The 18128-nt window shown below is 37.8% G+C and overlaps 1 protein-coding gene and 1 long non-coding RNA gene across 2 annotated transcripts in view; one reads left to right on the top strand and one right to left on the bottom strand.

Moving 5' to 3' along the window:
* LOC143083543 (dopamine beta-hydroxylase-like) overlaps window positions 1-18128 on the bottom strand; it is a 284123-nt gene that overhangs the window by 20231 nt on the left and 245764 nt on the right. The window lies entirely within an intron of this gene.
* LOC143083547 (uncharacterized) lies at window positions 968-1640 on the top strand. The gene is made up of 2 exons (XR_012980776.1): window positions 968-1219; window positions 1589-1640. It is a non-coding gene; the product is annotated as an uncharacterized LOC143083547 (long non-coding RNA).

The following is an 18128-nucleotide window of genomic DNA, read 5'->3' as shown; positions in this document are numbered from 1 at the left end:
ATTATTATATATTTAACGGTAATATTTTTTTTAAATTGTAATATAAGTGGTTGGTTTGACTAGCCATAAACATGGTTCGACCAATATTTTTCCCTGTACCAAGTCAGGAATATTGAAGTTGTTATTAAATAGTCCGTTTCGACGTATTTTGGAGGTTTTTTTTTGTTCCACTCTAGTGTTTTTGCTCTTTCGTTGTTTTCCGCTTGAAGTTGATGTGTTTTTCCTCGGTTTTTGATTGTGGCCTGGATTTATTTTCTCTCGATCGATTTGCGACTTTTGAACAGCAGTTTACTGTTGTTGCCTTTATTACCAAATTACTTAAGCAAGAACTCGGGTATAAGTTGTTTTACTGTATAACGAAAGTAATGTGTTAAATGATTCTCTAACTTGTACCTGGATGTGAGAGAACCAGACTCAAGCTAGAGACCAATCCTAGCGAACAATCAAGCTAGCGACCAATTCTAGCGACCACTAAAGAACACAATGAAAATCAACTTGTCAAAGAATCATAATGTGGTATATGAGAAAACCACAAAACGACATAATGAAACAACGTTCTGTTAAAAATAGAATATGGCTACCAATACGGTTTATATTGTTTTTTACCTTTAAATAACTAGAGATATCCATCATATCAAGTCAGAAGGGACACTACAACATCAATGTCGTCTGTAGCATAATGTACTGACTAGTTTGCTTGCTAAATGTCTGCATCAATATAAATCAGTAAAGGGAGAACGTCCCAGAAAATCGTAAAAAGTCCAAATATCGTAATTCTATAGAAAAACAAAGGAGATAGGGTATCTTTAATCAGCAAATGCACAGCGAAAAATACACAAAAAGCAAAGGAACACTCTTTTTTAGCGAACTATTTTTATTCCCCTACATAAACACATACTTTATGTTATTATATATGTATTTATAGAATGGAAAGTGCGCTCCTCTACGTATTTTACTCTATAGTGTTCTGTTTGTATATCATATTTATTATCAGTAAATTAATTACTTTAATTTTTGAGAACTTTAATTGTTTACTTTCATTTTGACCTTATGTGATTGTACTTTCACTTTCACTTTAAAGTTACTTTCACTTTCACTTTCACTTTTACTTTGTTGATATCCTGTTTCCTGTTTTGAATTGTGAACCACAATGACATTGGACCAATGTTAATCTTTATCTAGCGAGTAGCTTTACCATCCGTTTATGGCAAACCACTATGTAAGTTAAATATTTATTACTAAGGTTTATATTTTGTATGTGCATATTTATTTTTGATGCAAATAAGTTAATTATGAAGTTCTAGAGCAAAGTATTTACATACATTTTTCCTATGATATTTTGAGTAAGGAACCCCGTCTGAGCTTTATTTCTAGTGTTTCTGTTCAAGCATTTGTCAAGTTTGAATATTTCATAACACATTCATTTATTTAATTTGATTTTGAAGTTGTTAAATGCTGTTTTTTGTATCTACTAAACTTGCTCAACTATGTCAATTTTAAGCTAGAAAACTACACTTTTATTGTTGTATTTTTGGTTCAATATAATAGCCTTTCCAAATATTATATGGTATTTTCATTCTTGTTGCAGCTTTTTACCTGCATACACAGTTGTCTTTATGAATAAACTTTAATATGAGCAACGGTGTTTATGGTTATCTATCTGCTGAGCACCTCTGCGGAATAGTAAAAAGATAGTGTAAATTTATGTCTGAAACGCGTGAGAAGCGTGACCGAAAGTTTACACCTAAAGGACAAACCATGTTTGACGACCAGAGTAACGAACTGCGCGAAAAATGTGAGAAGATTTGGTCTAAAATCGAAGATCTTATGATAATTGTTCCTTCTAGCAACACATTAGAAACATTAAGACAGTTAAATACAGATATTGACAGTCGCTATAAAAACTTTTGTCGTCGGTCCGAAGAATACAAAAGTTTCATAACAAGAGCTGATACAATTGAATCACAACAGTTGATAAGTGATTATAATGAATATTTTGTGACATGTGTTTCAACATACAGAAAAGTGAACTCTGAAATTAAGAAAAAGAAAGCTGACTTAGTTGAACAATTATCACAAGTAAGTAGCTCAAATGGAAGTTCAAAAGCAAGTAGTAAGCGGGCAAAGGCAGAAGCCGAGAAAGTGAGACTTGAATTTGTTAGAAAGGAAGGCGAACTTATGAAACAAAAAGCAGCAATTGAAGCTGACATAAACATTGTGAAACAGGAGAGTAAAGTTGCAGCAGCTGAAACTGAGGTGCGTATACTTGAACAAGGTGATCAAGAACAGGATATAATTTCTGAAGTGTGCGAAAAGAAGGATGACATTAGTAATTATGTCCATAATGTGCATTTTCAAGAACCAGTTGCATCATGGTTAAATCAACAACCAAACATTCCTGTGGTTGCTTCATCTGCTTCTCAGGCCTTTAGTGCAGCTGTAAGTGTTCCTCAAATTCCGAGTATTGTAAATACAGTTTTGACAAGTGTTCCTCAAATTCCGAGTGTTGTAAATACAGTTTTCACATCACTATCTAGTCAACCAAACATTCAACCATCTTTATCACAATATCCTGTACAGACAAACGCTACTTCTACAAATTCCCTACTACATGATGCCATGACAGACATAACTCGATTTATGTACAGAAAAGACTTTCTGCTGTCAAGATTCACAAACTTTGATGATAAACCGGAAGCATACGAATCATGGAGAGCATCATTCCAAAGTGTAACACGAGAGCTTGGCGTAACACCCTTTGAAGAAATGGATTTATTGGTCAAATGGTTGGGTACAGAATCTTCCAAATTTGCAAAAATCATCCGTGCTGCTAATGCTCATGATCCGCCTAGAGGTCTACAAAGAATATATGATCGTCTACAAGAAAGATACGGTAGGCCTGAAATGGTTGAAAGCGCACTCAAACGTAAGTTAAACGCATTTCAAACAATTACAAACAAAGACTGTGTAAAACTATATGATCTTTTGGACATACTTACTGAAATTGAATCATCTATGTTGAATCCAAAGTACACAACACTTCTTAGCTACTACAATTCCTCCTCTGGTATAAATCCGATTGTTGCCAAGTTACCTTACTTTCTGCAAGAGAAATGGACTACTCGTGCTTCGTCTTACAAGAAGTCTCATGACATAGCTTTTCCTCCATTCAGTCTGTTTGTTAGTTATATTCGAGACATGTGTGAAATTCGTAATGATCCTGCCTTTTCATACAATAGTGTCAATTCAACTACGATTTCTAAACAACGTCCGTCAGTGATATCCAGGAGACTAGACGTTTCTTCCGAAAGTTCAGTTCGGTGCCCACTACACAAGGCAGGACATACCCTCAACGACTGTCGTGGATTCAGGAAATATCCAATACAAGATCGTCAGAAGTTTCTACGTGAAAAGAGAATATGTTTTAAATGCTGTGAAACAAATGAACATTTCGCCTCCAACTGTACAGTTAATGTTAAATGTGCCGTATGTGGAAACAAACGTCATGCCACAGCAATGCATATAGACCGATATACTCAAAATCGCACACAAGCCGATAATCAAAAGCCTCTCACAGTTGATGGCGGGGAGCATACTGAGGACAATGTAACTGTCAAATGTACCACTCTTTGTGGTGACATCCGGGTTGGTCGGTCCTGTGGAAAGACCGTTCTAGTAGATGTATACTTACCAAACGCCCCGGATAAGTCGATGAGAGTCTATGCTGCCATAGACGATCAAAGTAACCGCACTTTGATTACTCCAGAACTCTTTGATGACCTTGGAATTCAAGGACAACATGCACAATTTAACATGTCTTCGTGTAATGGTAATTCGACCATGAAGTGTCGAGTTGCTGACAGTATATGCGTTCGATCAATTGATGGAAAATCCACATTCGAATTACAAGACGTAATTGAATGCGATTCTATTCCCAGTGAATTACCGGAGATTGCGACTCCAGAAGTTGCATCTGCCTACTCACACCTTCATCGTATTTCATCATACTTACCTCCTCTTGATCCGAGCATCAAGGTTGAACTTTTGATTGGTCGAGATATACCTGAGATTCATCATGTGCAAGAACAAATTACTGGAGATAAAGGTGAACCTTTCGCTCAAAGATTAGCACTTGGATGGGTGGTAATAGGAGAAGTGTGCTTGGGCAAAGTACATGCTCCAAACAAAATCAGTGTGCGTAAAACTCATGTTCTCAACGATGGACGATGCACCACGTTCCCTCTTTGCGAGAACAACATAGAGATTAGTGATCTCAAAGATAACATTTTCATCAGGACAACAAATGACAACAAAGTAGGACTTTCTGTTGAAGATAGACAATTTCTTAGTTTGATGGATACTGATTTTAGAAAGGATGACACTGGTCATTGGTCAGCGCCATTGCCATTCAAACAACCAAAACCACCTATTCCAAACAACCGCTCACAAGCCTGGAAACGAGCACAGATACTTGACACTAGTTTGCGTAAGAATCAAACGAAACGTGAACATTTCATGACATTTATGGAGAAAGTGTTGAACAGCGGTGCAGCAGAAATTGCACCTAAAGTTATTTCAAGAGAATGTTGGTACCTTCCGCTTTTCGGGGTTTATCATCATAAAAAACCAGACCAAATTAGGGGAGTATTCGACTCGTCTGCAGTGTACGGAGATGTGTCGTTAAATAGTCTATTAATGTCAGGACCAGATCTTACAAATAACCTAGTTGGAATTCTTATGCGATTTCGTAAAAATGCTATTGCTATAACTGGAGACATTGAGCAAATGTTCTACCAGTTCAGAGTGTCAAATCATCACAGAGACTACCTTAGATTCTTTTGGTACCAGGATAATGACTTTTGTAAACCTCTCATCGAATATCGTATGACATCTCATGTGTTTGGTAACACGCCTTCACCTGCCGTGGCTTCTTACGGCCTTCGACAAGCTGTTGCAGCTTCCGATGAAGACGTACGTGCTTTCGTATGTAATGATTTTTATGTGGACGATGGTCTCACTTCATTCACCAACAAAGAACAAGCAATCGATCTTGTTAAGAAAACTCAAAACGATTTAAAGACAAATGGACATATAAGATTTCACAAGATTGTGTCGAACGATATTGACGTCATGAAAGCTTTCCCCAGTGATGACCTAGGTAAAGACTTGAAACAGTTGGACTTGTGTTCAGATATATTACCTACTCAACAAAGTCTAGGTATAACATGGGATCTTCATTCCGATAATTTTGTGTTTCATGTAAATAATGATGTCAAACCTATAACACGAAGAGGACTCCTATCTTCAATAAACAGTTTGTTTGACCCTTTGGGTTTCGTATCACCTATTGTGATTAGCGGTAAATTCTTCTCCGTGAAGTAGTTCCACCTGGAACTGACTGGGATGAACCGTTAAGTTCTGAACATGCTGATAGATGGAACCTTTGGCTTGAGTCTTTGAAATCTCTTGGCAATTTTGAAATTCCACGAATGATTACTCCTGAGTCAGTGTCGACAGCGCACCATCTTGAGATTCATATTTTTTGTGATGCTTCCGAACAAGCAATTTCTTCAGTTGCCTATTTGAAATCCGTTAATGAGACTGGAAATGCATCTTTAGGTTTTCTGATGGGAAAAACAAAACTAGCACCTCTGAAAGGTCTCACAATTCCTAGATTGGAACTTTGTGCTGCTGTTCTTGACGCTGAGTTAGGTGAAGTCATTTGCGACAACATGAAGCTTTTACCGGAGACTTGTCATTACTACACGGACAGTCAAGTTGTCCTAGGATATATTAGCAATACCAAAAGACGATTTTTCACTTACGTCACAAATCGTGTTGAAAAAATTCACAAAACGTCAAATCCGTCTCAGTGGTCCTACATATCAACTGATCAGAATCCAGCTGATGCCGGAACTAGATTTTCAAGCTCACCAGATATGATTCTTGTCACTAGATGGATAACAGGAATTCCTGCAATATGTGTGGAAGATAGAACTTTGAAAACCTTTCTTAACGAAAAAGGTACTGTTTGGAAGTTCAACACCCCATATTCGTCACATATGGGAGGCTCGTGGGAACGACTCATAGGCATTGCTCGCCGCATTATTGACTCTATTCTTTATGATGCAAGACATAACAAACTAACACACGAGGTTCTGTGCACCTTTATGGCGGAAACAACGGCCATCATGAACTCTCGTCCATTGATTCCAATTTCATCAGACCCTGATTCACCGTGTGTTTTGTCGCCAAATGCTCTGCTAACTACCAAAACCATTGACTGTGATGAAGATTTTAGTCATTTGAACATTCGAGATGTATACACTACTCAATGGAAATTCGTTCAAGTATTAGCTGGAAGTTTTGGGCTCAGTGGCGTTGCGAGTACTTACAAACGTTGCAATCTCGACGAAAATGGCAACAAACTCAGGAGAACATTAAAGAAGGTGATACCGTTATTCTCAAGGATGGTGATCAACACAGAAACCTTTGGCCAATAGGACTTATTGAACATATATTTCCTAGTAAAGACAATTTAGTTAGGAAGGTGTTAGTAAGAACAATCAGAGATGGACAAGTTCGTGTATATGTGCGACCAATCACACAGACTGTTCTTTTGTGTCGCAATGCATTGTATTTTTCATATCAGACGGGGAGTGTTCTGTTTGTATATCATATTTATTATCAGTAAAATAATTACTTTAATTTTTGAGAACTTTAATTGTTTACTTTCATTTTGACCTTATGTGATTGTACTTTCACTTTCACTTTCACTTTTACTTTCACTTTCACTTTCACTTTTACTTTGTTGATATCCTGTTTCCTGTTTTGAATTGTGAACCACAATGACATTGGACCAATGTTAATCTTTATCTAGCGAGTAGCTTTACCGTCCGTTTATGGCAAACCACTATGTAAGTTAAATATTTATTACTAAGGTTTATATTTTGTATGTGCATATTTATTTTTGATGCAAATAAGTTAATTATGAAGTTCTAGAGCAAAGTATTTACATACATTTTTCCTATGATATTTTGAGTAAGGAACCCCGTCTGAGCTTTATTTCTAGTGTTTCTGTTCAAGCATTTGTCAAGTTTGAATATTTCATAACACATTCATTTATTTAATTTGATTTTGAAGTTGTTAAATGCTGTTTTTTGTATCTACTAAACTTGCTCAACTATGTCAATTTTAAGCTAGAAAACTACACTTTTATTGTTGTATTTTTGGTTCAATATAATAGCCTTTCCAAATATTATATGGTATTTTCATTCTTGTTGCAGCTTTTTACCTGCATACACAGTTGTCTTTATGAATAAACTTTAATATGAGCAACGGTGTTTATGGTTATCTATCTGCTGAGCACCTCTGCGGAATATATAGAGAAGGGCATATATTATATTTTGAGGTGAACCGTCTTCTTTACGTTTTCTCGGTTTTCCAAACTCTTAACCGAGATGGTAAACAAAAATCAGGGATTGCAAATAAACTATTAAAAACGGATCGTATATCCCTCAATCACATAATAGTTACATACGAGTAATTTACGGATACGAAATGAGAATAAAAAGTAAACGAATTAAATTAGAAAAAAACAACAGTGTTTGTCTACGATGATTTGCTCGCAAAATTATTTTCCATGTTCAGAGAACCGTAAATAATTTTAAAAAGAACATATTTTAATAAACATGTGTACCTAGTTTCAACTTGATCTGACTACAATGTCGTCTTAGATTCAATCTATTACAGTATAAATGGATGGATACACGGAAAAACGAACGAACGAACAAACCTATACATCAGATAACATTAGGCAGCAACCATTTGATTTTCTGGAGGGGGGGGGGGGCTATGGATTTTTTTGGAAAAAAAAGTTTGTTTCCATTTTTGGGAGAAAAGAAAAAAATTGTTTCTAATCCTGAGAAAAAAAAGTTTCACCCTCAGCTGCCACTATATGTAATACTTAAATTGAAAGAAAAACATTGTTTTCGACTTCTCGCCAAAAAAAAATAGATTGTTTTTCAAGTTCTTGACCGCAGGTGGTTAGATTGATAGTTTTTATCCATATCTTCAACTCGTATCACTTCCTGAGTGGGAAAGTGCACCTGAAGACTTCACTGTCCATCCAAAGTCTGATGTACCTATACAGTAATGGGTATGGGCTCATTTGTTCACTCTTTCTGTACAGTTCCCTACGGAAAAGTTTTTACCCACACCTAGTGGGATTGAAAGCTTGTCCTAGACCCTTTTACTCATGAAAATGCCCGGGTGGGAATGGGCGTCAAGTTGGTTACCTATTCCCTATTCCCTATTCGTTACCTATTCCCTATTCCCTATTCGTTGCCTATTCGTTACCTATTCCCTATTCCCTATTCGTTACCTATTCGTTACCTATTCCCTATTCCCTATTCGTTACCTATTCGTTACCTATTCCCTATTCCCTATTCGTTGCCTATTCGTTACCTATTCCCTATTCCCTATTCGTTACCTATTCGTTACCTATTCCCTATTCCCTATTCGTTACCTATTCGTTACTTATTTGATTTTTAATATCCTTCCCCCTTTTTAATTATGGCATGAAATAGTTTAATATGGCTGCCGTTACCATGGAAACGGCACAATTGTGAAAAAAATGAGCTTTTGGTTTTTGGTGAACTGTTTGGATATGCTTCAACTCAGAATCATCATATTTTAAAACAATGTAGGTGCCCACTATATACAGGTGTTGGATGATTTTGGCGATCATTGGAACTACTATGTTGCCATGGAAACTACACCAAAATTTTCAAAATTCTAAAAATGCTCAAAACTTCATGAAACTTCACAGTAATGATGAGCAACATTGGAGTTGGAATTTCCAAAATAGGTCTTGTTACCATGGAAACAATGCAAAAAGGTCAAAAATTTCAAAAATAAGAATTTTCCGCAAACTGGATGAAACTTTACAGGAATGGTAACTGGCATAGGCAGAGTTGGATTTTGAAGTTAGAATTTTCAAAATGGCCGCCGTAACCATGGAAACAGCAAAAATATCAAAAATTCAAAATGTTCAAACTTAATGAAACTTTGCAAAAATGTTACTAGACATCTGTAGATGCTCTCTTTGACTTTGGAATTGTCAAAATGGCTGTCGCTCACCTGGTAATAGGGGGAAGGGGTGCCTTCCAATATTGCTAGCAATTACAAATCTAGTTGTTAATAGTCTTACATATGGTAATAGTTCTGAATTGGTTGAGGTAAAATGATCTTTTTATGACCTATTTATATGTGTTTGTGCTCAACCGATCCTTTTACTTCATGTTCGATACGCATTTGTTCCTTACTTGTTTTTTATACGTTCTACCTTTTAACTGCTTTATGTCCGTATGTTTGAAGATGGATCTTGGTTCGACGGGATGAAATCACCGTGTTAGCGCTTGCGTAAAAACGAAGATGTGGTATGATTGCCAATGAGACAACACTCCACATTAGACCAAAATGACACAGAAATTATCAACTATAGTTCACTGTACGGCCTTCAACAATGAGCATAGCCCAAACCGTGTAGTCACCTATAAAAGGCCCAGATATGACAATACAATTCAAACAACAAAACTGACGGCCGTACATATACAAAAAAATAAACGGAAATATGTAACACAAAAACAAACGATAACTACTTAATTTCAGGCTCTTGTCTAGGGACAGGCACATACTTACATAATGTGGTAGAGTTAAACATGTAAGCAGGGTGTACATCGTTTCGGAGCATGCTATTACCTTGTTTAATTCGTTCCATCACTCGCTTATAATTCGCTTATAATACGTGTATCTTACGTTGCACCTTTTAAAACATGATTTTCAATTGTTTTGTTGTCTCTGGTGGAAGATTTTGGCTCTTAGAGGTGATATAACTCTATAAGTGCATTTGTATCCGTTCCAGCGGTCGGATAATACCCTGTTAAATATTCGTTACTATTTCGCTTTTAAAAAGTTTGTTGTACGTTGCACCTTTTAGAAAAGGATTTCCAATTATGTCCATGTCTCAGGTGGTAACAATGTGTTCGTAGAGATGAAATTACCCTATTAGCGCTCATGTACCCGTTCCAGTGCTCGGTAAATAATCTTGTTACCTATTCGTTACCTATTCGCTTTTAATGCGCGGGGTATACGCTGCAACTTGAAATAAATCGTGTTTTAATTGTGTTCATGTCTCAGGTGGTAACAATGTGTTCTTAGAGATGAAATGACCCCATTAGAGCGCATGTACCCGTTCCAGCGCTCGGTAAATAACCTGTTACCTATTCGTTACCTATTCGCTTTTATGCGCGGGGTATACGGTGCACCTTGAAATAAATCGTTTTTTAATTGTGTTCAGGTCTCTGGTGGTAAGAATGTGTTCTTAGAGATGAAATGACCCTATTAGCGCGCATGTACCCGTTCCAGCGCTCGGTTAATACCCTGTTACCTATTCGTTACCTATTCGCTTTTAATGCGCGGGGTATACGCTGCACCTTGAAATAAATCGTGTTTTAATTGTGTTCAGGTCTCTGGTGGTAAGAATGTGTTCTTAGAGATGAAATGACCCTATTAGCGCTCATGTACCCGTTCCAGTGCTCGGTAAATAATCTTGTTACCTATTCGTTACCTATTCGCTTTTAATGCGCGGAGTAGACGCTGCAACTTGAAATAAATCGTGTTTTAATTGTGTTCATGTCTCAGGTGGTAACAATGTGTTCTTAGAGATGAAATGACCCCATTAGAGCGCATGTACCCGTTCCAGCGCTCGGTAAATAAGCTGTTACCTATTCGTTACCTATTCGCTTTTAATGCGCGGGGTATACGGTGCACCTTGAAATAAATCGTTTTTTAATTGTGTTCAGGTCTCTGGTGGTAAGAATGTGTTCTTAGAGATGAAATGACCCTATTAGCGCGCATGTACCCGTTCCAGCGCTCGGTTAATACCCTGTTACCTATTCGTTACCTATTCGTTACCTATTCGCTTATAATACATTTTTTTACACGTTTCACCTGTTAGAAAAGGATTTTCAATTATGTCCATGTCTCAGGTGGTAGCAATGTGTTCTTAGAGATGAAATGACCCCATTAGAGCGCATGTACCCGTTCCAGCGCTCGGTAAATAACCTGTTACCTATTCGTTACCTATTCGCTTTTATGCGCGGGGTATACGGTGCACCTTGAAATAAATCGTTTTTTAATTGTGTTCAGGTCTCTGGTGGTAAGAATGTGTTCTTAGAGATGAAATGACCCTATTAGCGCGCATGTACCCGTTCCAGCGCTCGGTTAATACCCTGTTATCCATTCGTTACCTATTCGTTACCTATTCGCTTATAATACATTTTTTTATACGTTTCACCTGTTAGAAAAGGATTTTCAATTATGTCCATGTCTCAGGTGGTAACAATGTGTTCTTAGAGATGAAATTACCCTATTAGCGCTCATGTACCCGTTCCAGTGCTCGGTAAATAATCTTGTTACCTATTCGTTACCTATTCGCTTTTAATGCGCGGAGTATACGCTGCAACTTGAAATAAATCGTGTTTTAATTGTGTTCATGTCTCAGGTGGTAACAATGTGTTCTTAGAGATGAAATGACCCCATTAGAGCGCATGTACCCGTTCCAGCGCTCGGTAAATAACCTGTTACCTATTCGTTACCTATTCGCTTTTAATGCGCGGGGTATACGGTGCACCTTGAAATAAATCGTTTTTTAATTGTGTTCAGGTCTCTGGTGGTAAGAATGTGTTCTTAGAGATGAAATGACCCTATTAGCGCGCATGTACCCGTTCCAGCGCTCGGTTAATACCCTGTTACCTATTCGTTACCTATTCGTTACCTATTCGCTTATAATACATTTTTTTACACGTTTCACCTGTTAGAAAAGGATTTTCAATTATGTCCATGTCTCAGGTGGTAACAATGTGTTCTTAGAGATGAAATGACCCCATTAGAGCGCATGTACCCGTTCCAGCGCTCGGTAAATAACCTGTTACCTATTCGTTACCTATTCGCTTTTAATGCGCGGGGTATACGGTGCACCTTGAAATAAATCGTTTTTTAATTGTGTTCAGGTCTCTGGTGGTAAGAATGTGTTCTTAGAGATGAAATGACACTATTAGCGCGCATGTACCCGTTCCAGCGCTCGGTTAATACCCTGTTACCTATTCGTTACCTATTCGCTTATAATACATTTTTTTATACGTTTCACCTGTTAGAAAAGGATTTTCAATTATGTCCATGTCTCAGGTGGTAACAATGTGTTCTTAGAGATGAAATTACCCTATTAGCGCTCATGTACCTGTTCCAGCGCTCGGTTAATACCCTGTTACCTATTCGTTACCTATTCGCTTATAATACATTTTTTTATACGTTGCACCTGTTAGAAAAGGATTTTTAATTCAGTTCATATCTCTGGTGGTAATAATGTGTTCTTTTAGATGAAATACCCCTATTAGCGCGTATGCACTCGTTCCAGCGCTCGGATAATACCCTGTTACTGATTCGTTCCCTATTCGCTTTTAATGCGCGGGTTATACGCTGCACCTTGAAATAAATCGTTTTTCAATTGTGCCCATGTCTCTGGTGGTAAGAATGTGTTCTTAGAGATGAAATGACTCTATTTGCAGGCATGTACCCGTTCCAGCGCTCGATAAATACCCTGTTACCTATTCGTTACCTATTCACTTATATTACGTTTGTTGTACGTTGCATCTTTTAGAAAAGGATTTTTAATTCAGTTCATATCTCTGGTGGTAATAATGTGTTCTTTTAGATGAAATACCCCTATTAGCGCATATGTACTCGTTCCAGCGCTCAGTTAATACCCTGCTTCTTATTCGTTCCTTATTTGCTTTGAATGCACGAGGTATACGTTGCACCTTGAAATAAATCGTTTTTTAATTGTGTTCATGTCTCTGGTGGAACGGGTACATGAGCGCTAATAGGGTAATTTCATCTCTAAGAACACATTGTTACCACCTGAGACATGGACATAATTGAAAATCCTTTTCTAACAGTTGAAACGTATTTACTATAAAAAAATGTATTATATGCGAAAAGGTAACGAATAGGTAACGAATAGGTAACAGGGTATTAACCGAGCGCTGGAACGGGTACATGCGTGCTAATAGGGTAATTTCATCTCTAAGAACACATTATTACCACCAGAGACCTGAACACAATTAAAAAACGATTTATTTCAAGGTGCACCGTATACCCCGCGCATTAAAAGCGAATAGGTAACGAATAGGTAACATGTTATTTACCGAGCGCTGGAACGGGTACATGCGCTCTAATGGGGTCATTTCAAATCTAAGAACACATTGTTACCACCAGACATGAACACAATTAAAACACGATTTATTTCAAGTTGCAGCGTATACCCCGCGCATTAAAAGCGAATAGGTAACGAATAGGTAACAAATAGGTAACAGGTTATTTACCGAGCGCTGGAACGGGTACATGCGCTCTAATGGGGTCATTTCATCTCTAAGAACACATTGTTACCGTCTGAGACCTGGACATAATTGAAAATCCTTTTCTAACAGGTGAAACGTATAAAAAGTGTATTATAAGCGAATAGGTAACGAATTGGTAACGAATAGGTAACAGGGTATTAACCGAGCGCTGGAACGGGTACATGCGCGCTAATAGGGTAATTTCATCTCTAAGAACACATTGTTACGACCAGACATGAACACAATTTAAAAACAATTTATTTCAAGGTGCACCGTATACCCCGCGCATTAAAAACGAATAGGTAACGAATAGGTAACAGGTTATTTACCGAGCGCTGGAACGGGTACATGCGCTCTAATGAGGTCATTTCATCTCTAAGAACACATTGTTACCACCTGAGACATGAACACAATTAAAACACGATTTATTTCAAGTTGCAGCGTATACCCTGCGCATTAAAAGCGAATAGGTAACGAATAGGTAACAAGATTATTTACCGAGCACTGGAACGGGTACATGAGCGCTAATAGGGTAATTTCATCTATAAGAACACATTGTTACCACCTGAGACATGAACACAATTAAAACACGATTTATTTCAAGTTGCAGCGTATACCCCGCGCATTAAAAGCGAATAGGTAACGAATAGGTAACGAATGGGTAACAGGGTATTAACCGAGCGCTGGAACGGGTACATGCGCGCTAATGGGGTCATTTCATCTCTAAGAACACATTCTTACCACCAGAGACCTGAACACAATTAAAAAACGATTTATTTCAAGGTGCACCGTATACCCCGCTCATTAAAAGCGAATAGGTAACAGGTTATTTACCGAGCGCTGGAACGGGTACATGCGCTCTAATGGGGTCATTTCATCTCTAAGAACACATTGTTACCACCAGACATGAACACAATTAAAACACGATTTATTTCAAGTTGCAGCGTATACCCCGCGCATTAAAAGCGAATAGGTAACGAATAGGTAACGAATGGGTAACAGGGTATTAACCGAGCGCTGGAACGGGTACATGCGCGCTAATAGGGTCATTTCATCTCTAAGAACACATTCTTACCACCAGAGACCTGAACACAATTAAAAAACGATTTATTTCAAGGTGCACCGTATACCCCGCTCATTAAAAGCGAATAGGTAACAGGTTATTTACCGAGCGCTGGAACGGGTACATGCGCTCTAATGGGGTCATTTCATCTCTAAGAACACATTGTTACCACCAGACATGAACACAATTAAAACACGATTTATTTCAAGTTGCAGCGTATACCCCGCGCATTAAAAGCGAATAGGTAACGAATAGGTAACAGGTTATTTACCGATCGCAGGAACGGGTACATGCGCTCTAATGGGGTCATTTCATCTCTAAGAACACATTGTTACCGTCTGAGACCTGGACATAATTGAAAATCCTTTTCTAACAGGTGAAACGTATAAAAAAATGTATTATAAGCGAATAGGTAACGAATAGGTAACGAATAGGTAACAGGGTATTAACCGAGCGCTGGAACGGGTACATGCGCGCTAATAGTGTAATTTCATCTCTAAGAACACATTGTTACCACCAGACATGAACACAATTAAAAAACGATTTATTTCAAGGTGCACTGTATACCCCGCGCATTAAAAGCGAATAGGTAACGAATAGGTAACAGGTTATTTACCGAGCGCTGGAACGGGTACATGCGCTCTAATGTGGTCATTTCATCTCTAAGAACACATTTTTACCGTCTGAGACCTGGACATAATTGAAAATCCTTTTCTAACAGGTGCAACGTATAAAAAAATGTATTATAAGCGAATAGGTAACGAATAGGTAACGAATAGGTAACAGGGTATTAACCGAGCGCTGGAACGGGTACATGCGTGCTAATAGGGTAATTTCATCTCTAAGAACACATTCTTACCACCAGAGACCTGAACACAATTAAAAAACGATTTATTTCAAGGTGCACCGTATACCCCGCGCATTAAAAGCGAATAAGTAACGAATAGGTAACAGGTCATTTACCGAGCGCTGGAACGGGTACATGCGCTCTAATGGGGTCATTTCATCTCTAAGAACACATTGTTACCACCAGAGACCTGAACACAATTAAAACACGATTTATTTCAAGGTGCAGCGTATACCCCGCGCATTAAAAGCGAATAGGTAACGAATAGGTAACAGGTTATTTACCGAGCGCTGGAACGGGTACATGCGCTCTAATGGGGTCATTTCATCTCTAAGAACACATTGTTACCACCTGAGACATGAACACAATTAAAACACGATTTATTTCAAGTTGCAGCGTATACCCCGCGCATTAAAAGCGAATAGGTAACGAATAGGTAACAAAATTATTTACCGAGCACTGGAACGGGTACATGAGCGTTAATAGGGTAATTTCATCTCTAAGAACACATTGTTACCACCTGAGACATGGACATAATTGAAAATCCTTTTCTAACAGGTGAAACGTATAAAAAAATGTATTATAAGCGAATAGGTAACGAATAGGTAACGAATGGATAACAGGGTATTAACCGAGCGCTGGAACGGGTACATGCGCGCTAATAGGGTCATTTCATCTCTAAGAACACATTCTTACCACCAGAGACCTGAACACAATTAAAAACCGATTTATTTCAAGGTGCACCGTATACCCCGCGCATTAAAAGCGAATAGGTAACGAATAGGTAACAGGTTATTTACCGAGCGCTGGAACGGGTACATGCGCTCTAATGGGGTCATTTCATCTCTAAGAACACATTGTTACCGTCTGAGACCTGGACATAATTGAAAATCCTTTTCTAACAGGTGAAACGTATAAAAAATGTATTATAAGCGAATAGGTAACGAATAGGTAACGAATAGGTAACAGGGTATTAACCGAGCGCTGGAACGGGTACATGCGCGCTAATAGGGTAATTTCATCTCTAAGAACACATTCTTACCACCAGAGACCTGAACACAATTAAAAAACGATTTATTTCAAGGTGCACCGTATACCCCGCGCATTAAAAGCGAATAAGTAACGAATAGGTAACAGGTTATTTACCGAGCGCTGGAACGGGTACATGCGCTCTAATGGGGTCATTTCATCTCTAAGAACACATTGTTACCATCAGAGATATGAATTTAATTGAAAATCCTTTTCTAAAAGGTGCAACGTACAACAAACGTACTATAAGTGAATAGGTAACGAATAGGTAACGAATAGGTAACGAATAGGTAACGAATAGGTAACAGGGTATTAACCGATCGCTGGAACGAGTACATATGCGCTTATAGGGGTATTTCATCTATAAGAACACATTATTACCACCAGAGATATGAACACAATTGGAAATCCTTTTCTAAAAGGTGCAACGTACAACAAACTTTTTAAAAGCAAATTAGTAACGAATATTTAACAGGGTATTATCCGACCGCTGGAACGGATACAAATGCACTTATAGAGTTATATCACCTCTAAGAGCCCAAATCTTCCACCAGAGACAACAAAACAATTGAAAATCATGTTTTAAAAGGTGCAACGTAAGATACACGTATTATAAGCGAATTATAAGCGAGTGATGGAACGAATTAAACAAGGTAATAGCATGCTCCGAAACGATGTACACCCTGCTTACATGTTTAACTCTACCACATTATGTAAGTATGTGCATGTCCCTAGACAAGAGCCTGAAATTAAGTAGTTATCGTTTGTTTTTGTGTTACATATTTCCGTTTATTTTTTTGTATATGAAATACGGCCGTCAGTTTTGTTGTTTGAATTGTATGAGGTTGTCATGTCTGGGCCTTTTATAGGTGACTACACGGTTTGGGCTATGCTCATTGTTGAAGGCCGTACAGTGAACTATAGTTGATAATTTCTAATGTGGAGTGTTGTCTCATTGGTAATCATACCACATCTTCGTTTTTACGCAAGCGCTAACACGGTGATTTCATCCCGTCGAACCAAGATCCATCTTCAAACATACGGACATAAAGCAGTTAAAAGGTAGAACGTATAAAAAACAAGTAAGGAACAAATGCGTATCGAACATGAAGTAAAAGGATCGGTTGAGCACAAACACATATAAATAGGTCATAAAAAGATCATTTTACCTCAACCAATTCAGAACTATTACCATATGTAAGACTATTAACAACTAGATTTGTAATTGCTAGCAATATTGGAAGGCACCCCTTCCCCCTATTACCAGGTGAGCGACAGCCATTTTGACAATTCCAAAGTCAAAGAGAGCATCTACAGATGTCTAGTAACATTTTTGCAAAGTTTCATTAAGTTTGAACATTTTGAATTTTTGATATTTTTGCTGTTTCCATGGTTACGGCGGCCATTTTGAAAATTCTAACTTCAAAATCCAACTCTGCCTATGCCAGTTACCATTCCTGTAAAGTTTCATCCAGTTTGCGGAAAATTCTTATTTTTGAAATTTTTGACCTTTTTGCATTGTTTCCATGGTAACAAGACCTATTTTGGAAATTCCAACTCCAATGTTGCTCATCATTACTGTGAAGTTTCATGAAGTTTTGAGCATTTTGAGAATTTTGAAAATTTTGGTGTAGTTTCCATGGCAACATAGTAGTTCCAATGATCGCCAAAATCATCCAACACCTGTATATAGTGGGCACCTACATTGTTTTAAAATATGATGATTCTG

This window comes from Mytilus galloprovincialis, chromosome 7 (assembly GCF_965363235.1).
Source record: "Mytilus galloprovincialis chromosome 7, xbMytGall1.hap1.1, whole genome shotgun sequence".
In the NCBI taxonomy this organism is placed as follows: domain Eukaryota; kingdom Metazoa; phylum Mollusca; class Bivalvia; order Mytilida; family Mytilidae; genus Mytilus; species Mytilus galloprovincialis.
The sequence above is the reverse complement of the archived record's forward strand: the minus strand, read 5'-3'. Positions and strand labels throughout refer to the sequence as shown.